Source organism: Neophocaena asiaeorientalis, unplaced genomic scaffold (assembly GCF_003031525.2).
Source record: "Neophocaena asiaeorientalis asiaeorientalis breed wild unplaced genomic scaffold, Neophocaena_asiaeorientalis_V1.1 scaffold205, whole genome shotgun sequence".
Lineage (NCBI taxonomy): Eukaryota > Metazoa > Chordata > Mammalia > Artiodactyla > Phocoenidae > Neophocaena > Neophocaena asiaeorientalis.
In genome coordinates this window covers 941,994-952,929 of record NW_020174369.1, presented here as the reverse complement: position 1 = coordinate 952,929, position 10,936 = coordinate 941,994, and the positions used below count along the sequence as shown (strand labels likewise).

Here is a 10,936-nt window from a genome sequence, read left to right as displayed (position 1 = left end):
CCTTTATCAAAGATAAGGTGACCATATGTGCGTAGGTTTATCTCTGGGCTTTCTATCCTGTTCCATTGATCTATCTTTCTGTTTTTGTGCCAGTACCATACTGTCTTGATTACTGTAGCTTTGTAGTATAGTCTGAAGTCAGGGAGACTGATTCCTCCAGCTCTGTGTTTCATTCTCAAGATTGCTTTTGCTATTCAGGGTCTTTTCTGTTTCCATACAAATTGTGAAGTTTTTTGTTCCAGTTCTGTGAAAAATGCCAGTGGTAGTTTTATAGGGATTGCATTGAATCTGTAAAATGCTTTAGGTAGTAGAATGATTTTCACAATGTCGATTCTTCCATTCCAAGAACATGGTGTATGTCTCCATCCGTTTGTATCCTCTTTAATTACTTTCATCAGTGTCTTATACTTTTCTGCATGGAGGTCTCTTGTCTCCTTAGGTAGGTTTATTCCTAGATATTTTGTTCTTTTTGTTGCAATGATAAATGGGAGTGTTTTCTTGATTTCACTTTCAGATTTTTCATCATTAGTGTATAGGAACGCCAGAGGTTTCTGTGCATTAATTTTGTATCGTGCTACTTTGCCAAATTCATTGATTAGCTCTAGTAGTTTTCTGGTAGCATCTTTAGGATTCTCTATGTATAGTATCATGTCATCTGCAAACAGTGACAGCTTTACTTCTTCTTTTCCAGTTTGGATTCCTTTTATTTCCTTTCCTTCTCTGATTGCTGTGGCTAAAACTTCCAAATTGAGTGAAGCTGGGTGCTGGTGTTGGGATGGAGATCTCTGGGAGATTTTTGCCGTTTGATATAATGTGGAGCTGGGAGGTCTCTTGTGGACCAGTGTCCTGAAGTTGGCTCTCCCACCTCAGAGGCACAGCACTGACTCCTGGCTGTAGCACCAAGAGCCTCTCATCCACACGGCTCCTCAATTTGGGATGATTCATTTTCTATTCATGTATTCCACAGATGCAGGATACATCAAGTTGATTGTGGAGCTTTAATCCGCTGCTTCTGAAGTTGCTGAGATTTCCCTTTCTCTTCTTCTCACAGCTCCTGGGGCTCAGCTTTGGATTTGGCCCTGCCTCAGTGTAGGTCGCCGGAGGGTGTTTGTTCTTCACTCAGACAGGACAGGGTTAAAGGAGCCGGTGATTCAGGGACTCTGGCTCACTCAGGCCAGGGTGAGGGAGGGGTACGGAGTGAGGGACGAGCCTGCAGTGGCAGAGGCCAGCGTGACGTTGCACCAGCCTGAGGCGTGCTGTGCGTTCTCCCGGGGAAGTTGTCCCTGGATCCCGGGATCCTGGCAGTGGCAGGCTGCACAGTCTCCCCGGAAGCGGGGTGTGGATAGTGACCTGTGCTCGCACAGAGGCTTCTTGGTGACAGCAGCAGCAGCCTTAGCATCTTATGCCTGTCTCTGGGGTCCGCGCTTTTAGCTGCAGCTCGTGCCCGTCTCTGGAGCTCCTTCAAGCAGCGCTCTTAATCCCCTCTCCTCACGCACCAGGAAACAAAGAGGGAAGAAAAAGTCTCTTGCCTCTTCGGCTGGTCCAGACTTTTCCTCGTACTCCCTCCCGGCTAGCAGTGGTGCACTAACATCCTGCAGACTGAGTTCACGCCGCCAACCCCAGTCCTCTCCCTGGGATCTAAGCTCCGATGCCAGAGCCTCAGCTCCCAGTCTCGCCCGCCCCGGCGGATGAGCAGACAAGCCTCACGGGCTGGGGAGTGCTGGTCGGCCCTGATCCTCTGTGCGGGAATCTCTCCGCTTTGCCTTCTGCACCCCTGTTGCTGTGCTCTCCTCCGCGGCTCTGAAGCTTTCCCCCTCTGCCACCAGCAGTTTCTGCCTGTGAAGGGGCTTGCTAGTGTGTGGAAACCTTTCCTCCTTCACAGCTCCCTCCCACTGGTGCAAGTCCCGTCCCTATCCTTTTGTCTTTGTTTATTTTATCTTTTGCCCTCCCCAGGTACGTGGGGGAGTTTCTTGCCTTTGGGGAGGTCTGAGGTCTTCTGCCAGCGTTCAGTAGGTGTTCTGTAGGAGTTGTTCCACATGTAGATGTATTTCTGGTGTATCTGTGGGGAGGAAGGTGATCTCCAAGTCTTACTCTTCCGCCATCATCCCCTTGTCCCCAAAAGATTTTTTGTTGAAATTTGTATTTTAATTTCTCAGTTCAGGCTGTGTGGTTACTGGCCCTCCCTCTCCAAACCTGCATTCAAGTGACAGGTGACTTCCTAGATGAATGACGTGTTGCTTGTCTTTGACTGCGTACTCTTCACTAAGTCACCTCTCTGTCTGATTCCCATCTCTAAAATACGGGTTTGGCAAATGGAGAGATATACCATGTTCTTGGATTGGAAGCATAAGCATTGTGAAAATGACTGTACTACCCAAAACAATCCACAGATTCAATGAAATCCCTATCAAACTACCAATGGCACTTTTCACAGAACTAGAACAAACAATTTCACGATTTGTATGGAAACACAAAAGACCCTGAATAGCCAAAGCAATCTTGAGAAAGAAAACTGGAGCTGCAGGAATTAGGCTCCCTGACTTCAGACTATACTACAAAGCTACAGTAATCAAGACAATATGGTACTGGCACAAAAACAGAAATATAGATCAATGGAACAGGCTACAAAGCCCAGAGATAAAGCCACACACATATGGTCACCTTAGTTTTGATAAAGGAGGCAAGAATATACAATGGAGAAAAGACAGCCTCTTCTATAAGTGGTGCTTGGAAAACTGGACAGCTACATGTAAAAGAATAAAATTAGAACACTCTCTAACACTATACACAAAAATAAACTCAAAATGGGTTAAAGACCTAAATGTAAGGCCAGACACTATCAAACTCTTAGAGGAAAACATAGGCAGAACATTCTATGACATAAATCACAGCAAGGTCATTTTTGACCCACCTCCTAGAGTAATGGAAATAAAAACAAAAATAAACAAATGAGACCTAATGAAACTTAAAAGCTTTTGCACAGTAAAGGAAACCATAAACAAGATGAAAAGATAACCCTCAGAATGGGAGAAAATATTTGCAAATGAAACAACTGACAAAGGATTAATCTCCAAAATTTACATGCAGCTCAATATCAAGAAAAAACAAACAACCCAATCCAAAAATGGGCAGAAGACCTAAACAGACATTTCTCCAAAGAAAATACACAGATAGCCAACAAACACATGAAAGAATGCTCAACATCACTAATCATTAGAGAAATGCAAATCAAAACTACAATGAGGTATCACATGTCAGCAGTCAGAATGGTCATCATCCAAAAATCTACGAAGAATAAGTGCTGGAGAGGGTGTGGAGAAAAGGGAACCCTCTTGCACTGCTGGTGAGAATGTAAATTGATACGGGCACTATGGAGAACAGTATGGAGTTTCCTTAGAAAACTACAAATAGAACTACTATATGACCTAGCAATCCCACTACTGGGCCTATACCCTGAGAAAACCATAATTCAAAAAGAGTCATGTACCACAATGTTCACTGCAGCTCTATTTACAATAGCCAGGACATGGAAGCAACCTAAGTGTCTATCAACAGATGAATGGATAAAGAAGATGTGGCACGTATATACAATAGAATATTACTCAGCCATAAAGAGAAACAAAATTGAGTTATTTGTAGTGAGGTGGATGGAACTATAATCTGTCATACAGAGTGAAGTAAGTCAGAAAGAAAAACAAATACCTTATGCTAACACATACATATGGAATCTAAGAAAAAAAATAGTTATGAAGAACCTAGGGGCAGGACAGGAATAAAGACACAGATGTAGAGAATGGACTTGAGGACACGGGGAGGGGGAAGGTAAGCTGGGACAAAGTGAGAAAGTGGCATGGACATATAAACACTACCAAATGTAAAATAGATAGCTAGTGGGAAGCAGCGGCATAGCACAGGGAGATCAGCTGGGTGTTTGTGACCACGTAGATGGGTGGGATGGGGAGGGTGGGAGGAGACGCAAGAGGGAGGAGATATGGGGATATATGTATATGTATATGTATAGCTGATTCACTTTGTTATAAAGCAGAAACTAACACACCATTGTAAAGCAATTATACTCCAATAAAGATTAAAAAGAAAATACGGGTTTGGGAGCATTTGATACTGAAGCTCCTTCAAGCTGAACAATGCTATAGTTCTAGACCTGAAATATTTAAAATGTGACCTCCCAGGAATGTTTATATTTTAAAGGAGTTACTTAACTAGGAACAAAATCCCTTAGTGGTCGGACTTCACTGGAGGATGAAATATCATAGTTCCAAAGGCAAATATTAGCAGAACTTTCTATAGAATGACAAGGTAAAGACTCTTTATTCAGCTTCCTTTGAGTATTGTCATTCAACTTCGTATGAATATACCCACCATTTATAAAAACTTAATCAGGGAAAAGACATGGAGAAAATTTAAATGCATTTTGCTAAGTGAAAGAAGCCAATTTGAAAAGGCTATGTATTGTATGGTTCCAATAATATGACATTCTAGAAGAGGTAAAATTATGGAGATAATAAAAAAAAATCAGTGGTTGCCAGGGAATAGGGAGTTGGGATTGGGGGAAGGGAAGAGATAGAACACAGATTTTTGGGGGCAGTGGAAGTATTCTGTGTGATTCTGTAATGGCTGATACCTGACATTATACATTTGTCAAAACCCATAGAATGTACAACACAGAGTGAACCCTAGTGTAAACTGTGGATTTTAGTTAATAATAACGTGTCAGTATCAGCTCATCAATTGTAACAAATGTACCATACTAATGCAAGATGCCAACAGTAGGGGAAATTGTGTGTGGAAGGGAGGGGTATATGGGAATTCTGTGTACTTTCTGTTCAGCTTTTCTATAAACCTAAACCTGCTTTAAAATAAAGACTATTAATTAAAAAAAAAACTTAACCACACATCTCCTTAATCATAGCTAACATTTATGTAGCACTTACCAGGTGCCATTCTCAGCACTTTGCATATATTGATGCTTTCAAAATTTTCACATCAAATTTATGAGCAAAGTACTATTATTATTCTCATTTTACAGATGAGGAAATTGAGGCACAGTGAGGTTAGGGGAAGTTGCCCAGGATTGCACAGCTAGTAAATGGCAGAGTCCTCTTTGAGCCCAGGCAGTCTGGCTGTATTGTTTGTACCATGCTGTACTACCTGATTCTGCTTCTACTTCTACCCTATACCCTACCGTGTGTCAGATGTGTGCTTTATTTGCTCAGGTGGCCCTCTCTCAGGGTGCCTTTCAGACCTGCCACAGGCTGGGGTAGGTGACTCTGTTCCATGTTCTCATACGCCCTGGTCTTGACTCTGCAGACACACCACATTTAGCGTACATTTGTTGAATGTATCTTAAGGGATTGCCAAGGAAGTGTTTGGCACGTGTTTTGTTGAATCCCAGAGAAACTATGGACTTGCGCTAAACTGCCAACTCGTATCTGTCCACAAAAAGGCAGCCAGCTGAGTGAGCTTGCTCTCCTGGTCACCACTGCTTCCTTCTCTGATGTCCTGGGGCCTCCTCCTTGATCACCTGTCTTCATCCTGGCTGGGTTTCGGTGTCAAGGCCACCATTGACATTTCCTGTGTCTACTTTTTTCTCATTGTTGAAAATAAAAATGTTGGTCACACGCCTATCCTTCAACTCTGCTCTTGGTCTTCATGTTTCCTTAAAGTTTTATCTGCAGAAACTCTCATTTCTGGGACAGAGTTTAATCCAAGCCAGGAGATGAGAACTCATTTAAGGAGACAAAGAGTTCACTTCCAGTGCCCGACTCTCCTGAAGATCATTTCCTTGCCAGCGAAGACAAAGAAAAGGAGCGAGGAAACAGCTCGCCATGTCAGAAACACTGTACCATGGGTCCCACTCGGTGGACCACCTGCGCCTCCCCACTCTGACTATTTCTTCTAATTATGGGAATCTGACCCTGGAGACATGAGTGGAGGTGGTCTGGATTCCCCTCCCTGACAAGTGGCCCCTGGGAAGCTGGAGCTCTCCTGGGACTCTGGGGGCTGTGCTGTCACTGAAGATAGGCCTCAGAGCCAAGGTTACAGGCTAGAAACCACCCTAATGACGTCAGCAGAAATAGCCTGTGTGTTCATTACCTTCGGTGCCCCATTAATGTGTGTTTAATAAATGAAAGAATATTGATTTCACTGTGTTTGGAGGTTGGAACTTCCCATCCCCAAGCTAAGCAGGTTGTAAAGCTTGGAGCTGAAGCAGGTCTGGAGACGTCATGCAGCTGGAAAGCTGGAGTGAGTGGGATAGGCAGCCCTCCCCTGCAACTGCTTGCTCTGCATCAGCCACGCCTCACCCCTTCCACTCCCTACTCCCTCCAGCCCAGGGACAGTGGCTTTCCTTTGTTCCCCTTATTTCCTGCTCCCCCTTCCCTGGGCTAACTCTTAGCCTTCTGTCCAGGCCCAGCTGAAATGTCAGCTTCTCCAAAGATCCTCTTAAATTCCCCTTCCTTTCTCCTCTTACAGAGGGCCTGCTCTATGTTCTCAGAGGACCCTGCACTTCCCCTGGCATTACACTTGTGCCACTTAATTGTAATGAATAAAGTCATGGTTTGACTTTCCAGTTAGTCAATAAACTGTGTAAGGGGAGAGAATGGCTCTGTCTTTTTGGCCATTTTATCCCTCACTATGGTGCCTGGAAGAAGGGAAGCACACATTAAGTATTTGTCAGATAAAGGAATGAACTCTAAAGTACGAGGGCAAAGACATGGGCCTTAGAGCCAAGGTCATGGGCCAAAAACCACCCTAAGGAGGGCAACAGAAATAGCCTGTGTGTTAATTACATTCTGTGCCCCATTAATGTGTGTTTAATAAATGAAAGAATATTGATTTCACTATTTGTGGAGGTTGGGACCCCTCGCCTTCCAACTAAGTAAGTCTTGAATGGAGCAAACACCTTTTCCACCAAGAATCAGAATAGCCCGTGCTAATATTCTGGGAGAGTTTTGGACCACAGATTATAAAAAAGAGAGAGATTTCCCTCCCTTCCAAACCACTTCCTTGAGGATGCACTGAATCACAGTGAATGGCCAATTGAGGTTCCAGTAGGCCCATTAGAAAGTGGGTTGTCATTAGAAAGTGGGTTGTCTCATATTACGTAGGATTAACATTAGGCTTCTCTGTCTCAACCCAGTGAAAGGCCTCAAGTGTCCTTGGAATTTCAGTGACCTTTCCCCATCAATGTTGACATTGTTCTCCCACCCGATGGCTTAATTCACAGGAAATACAACCTACTCCTCAACATCGCTGCCCACCACATCTGGGATGGGGGCCGAGGGCCTGGGAGCGCTGAGCTCCAGGCACTGAGATGTTATATTTCCTTGCACCAAACCTCCCGGGCTAAAGGGCCTCCTGAGATTTGTTTCCTGTATCTTTCTGCAATCTTTTTGATGGTCTTAGCTGAGAATTAGGAGGCAGTGGCACAGGCTGTAGGAGCCTAGCAGGTCTTAAACCTGTCATCAGCGGAGCTCCTCTGATTCAATAGCAATAGGGTGAAGCTGCTGATCAGAAACCTAGAACTCAGGCAATGGTGTGGGATCCAAAGCCCAGGCAGACCATGTTCATTTAGGGGAAGGCACAAGGGAATAATGGCTGTTGACATGTTTGTTTTTGAATCCTCTCTATGGCCTAAAGACTTTGTTGTTTTGCTATCTCCATTGTCCTGATGAGGGGCTGTGGCTCAGAGCACACAGCAATTGGATGGAGTATCTATTGAACACCTACTTGTGTTACATGGTATACTAGGGTTTTAAATTCTTTCCCTCCTCTATTTCTCATTGCAGCCTTGCGATGTAGAAACTGAAGCCAAGGCAGAGTTGGCTAATTCTTTTCTGGTGCAATTCAGCCTCGTTAGGCAAACTTCTCCAGCAGCTTGGCAGCCAAAGCAGAGAAGATGAGTGATTAAGTGGCGCAGAATGAAGCATCCATAGGATGGTGAGAGGAGAGTTTGGGCAGGGAAGGAGGTGAGGCTGGTGGGAAAGCAAGGATGGGTCTTATTCAAGGTGAATCCCTCCTGCTGGGAGCATGATTGGCACTCAGAACATGTCTTCTGAACAGATGTGTGAATGCTAACAGGGGACTGATGGGCAGGTGAACCAAGCTCCTGGAGGGTCCAGGGAGGCCTTAGAGCAGTAGGTATACAAGTGAGCTGCTAGGAGTTGGGAATACTAGTGGGGGAATACTAGGTGGGAGGTGGGGGGGAATACTAGTGACCTTTCAGATTCTCAGAAGAGGAGCCATTTGGAGGCATGAAGTGATGGCAAGGGCCACCGTGGGACCATTACTGAGCAGCTGCAGAAGCATGTGGCAATGGCCACTGGCACTGAGGAACAAGAGGCCAATGAGAAACAGCCTGGAGTAACTCCTTCCATGCATCCCCTGGGTTTTTCACACTATTCTGTGTGGGGATTGGATGGATGCACGTCTCTAACAACTTTGAAGAGTCAAGTGTCAGGCTTCTCCAAAGCTCTACTTCCAAGGGGGAGAAAAGACTATAAACAAAGACTGTAAACGTCTCTATATCAAGGTCCACTTTGCCCTTATGACGTGAATGTCAACTGTAGTGTGTAACCAGGAAGCTCAGATGTGGGCTGTGGTGCCTCCCAGTGTGTCTATGGATTTGGTCGGTGGAAGGCAAAGACAGTGCTGATCTATGAATACATTTTCTTTTTCATTCAGGCACTGCCTTTACTCAGTCAGCCCTGGCTTCCTGCAGCAGAGGTCTGGGCTGTAATAGAGCTGGTCTTATTTTTTATTAAGTTCATGAACTTTGAAGGAAGGAACTTGGAAAAAAAGGTCTCATTACCTCGGGAATGAAGACTCATGCTTCTTTTAAAGCCAGACATTGGTGTGGCCTTGCTTGTTATAGACACAAATAATCTGGGTGTAAAATTGCAATGGAGTGGTAAGGAGAAAACAGGATGGCTTCTTGGGGTGAAGCAGGTGGGGTGGGGGAGGAAAGGTCAGTGAAAGGTCAACCTAAAATGGAGAGGTCCTGAGGAAAGGCATGCAGACTTCAACTGTGGCTAGACATTTGTATAGATTGACTTTGTGAAGATAGAATCTGCCCTAGACCCTTGCAGAATCTGGGATAATGGGAAGAACATGGTCTCTGGATTCAGATGAATTTGGCTTTAAATTTCAACTTAGCTACTTACTATAAGCTTCATGACCTACAATTTCCCAAACCTCTTGAGTTTCAGTTTCCAAATCTGTACAATGTAAAAGAATATCTACCTGGCAGGAGTGTTGAAGGGATTGAATGAGACAGTGCAGGAAAATTGTCAGACACTGAGTTTATAAAGGGCAATGTGGTACAAGGCTTCCAAATTCACATTACTATTATTGTTAGTATTTTTTGCTGCAAAAAGCTTTATTGTTTCCATTTGGTCCAAGGCTTGGGAGAGGACTCCAGGACAGCCAAAAAGCTGTTCAGTGACTGCAGAGAGAGGCTTCAGGCAGAAGCACTGACACCAGAGGGGCTTCTCAAAGGCCGCTGGGCTCCAGAGGCTCCTAGTCATGCTTGAGGGTGGGCCTTTTGAGGAAATACTTGCCCAGCCCCACCTGGGGACCAGCCAGCCTGCAGAGGTTGGTCAGGTGGTCACCATCTTCTTGATGAGTTTCACCTGCTCATCCAGGAAGCAGCTCTCCAGGAAGTCTGAGAGCTGGGGGTCTGTGTGGGCAGAACCCAGGGCATGCAGAGTGAAAAGCGCCTGGTTCAGGTTCTTCTCCATGAACAGGGTGGCTTCCACAGCATCCTGGGCTTTACCCCACTCATCTTGAGATGGCTTCTGCAGGTCCTGGAAGAGGGCATGGCCGCAGCGCTCGTTTTGCATCTTCAAGAGATGTTCGGTGCCCTTGTGCTTCTCCTCAGCCAATTCATGGAAAAAGTCACCCACGCCCTCCAGAGCCACATCATCGTGGTGGAAATAGAAGCCCAGAGAGAGAGGTAGGTGTAGGAGGCCTGCAGATACAGGTTCACCAGCCGGTGGATGGCGGGCTCCACCTGAGTAGAATAATACTGAAAAATCCAGGAGCTCATGGTTGATCAGCAATAAGGAGCTAAGCTCAAAAAATGGTGTTGGCTGGTCCCAGAGGCGGAGGATAGCTGACTGGTTGGTTCTGAAAGTTTTTGCTGGAAAAATGGTTGGCAGGTTGTCAGAGGCTAGAGGAAGGGGTGTCCCTGGGTCAGTTCTGCCCAAACACTGTTGAAGCAAGAGACACCGAGCACACTGCTCATGGTCACCTTCTTTAATGAAATATATCTTCGAGTTATCCAGTGCAGTGGTTCACACGATTTAATTGTTAACTGACCGGGAGGCTGACTGCTGCACTGGAGTTTTCCTCCTCTGCAAAGTGTCGTCAGAGGAGTGCTAGTCGTCAGGGCCCAGGCTAGCCTAGTGTTCATCAAACTTCTCTGTTGATGGGAATTTCCTGGGGGTACTTGTTAGACATTACAAGTTTCTGACTTCATCCCAGACCCATTGAATGAGGAGTTCCAGGGACCCAGGAGGCTGTGTATTTAACAAGAACCCCAGACAAGTCTTGTCATCAGAGAATTTGGGGAAACACCAGCAATCCTAGCTGTACCATTGACTGATTAGTGATAACAAGCTAGTTTTAAAATACATTTTAAAAATGTAAAGTAAAAATTTACTATAAAGATGATCTCTAAGATCCAGAGTTATTTATAAAACACCCTTTGACTGATATTTGGGGGAAGAGTGTATCATTATGCTTTTAGGAGAAAGATGCTCTTTCATTCCTCCCTGCCTTTGCTGTTACTGTTCTGTCTGAAATTCTCTATCTACCTTGTCTACCTGGCAAATCCTGCTTCTTCTTCAAGGGTCAGTTCAACAATCACATCCTTTGAAATGCTCCCATGATTCTCTCAGGTAAATCAGCAGCTTCT

At 45.0% G+C, this 10,936-nt stretch overlaps 1 pseudogene; it reads right to left on the bottom strand.

Moving 5' to 3' along the window:
- Positions 1-9,537: 9,537 nt before the first annotated feature.
- LOC112407079 (ferritin light chain pseudogene) lies at positions 9,538-10,066 on the bottom strand (annotated as a pseudogene).
- Between the last annotated feature and the right edge of the window lie 870 nt (positions 10,067-10,936).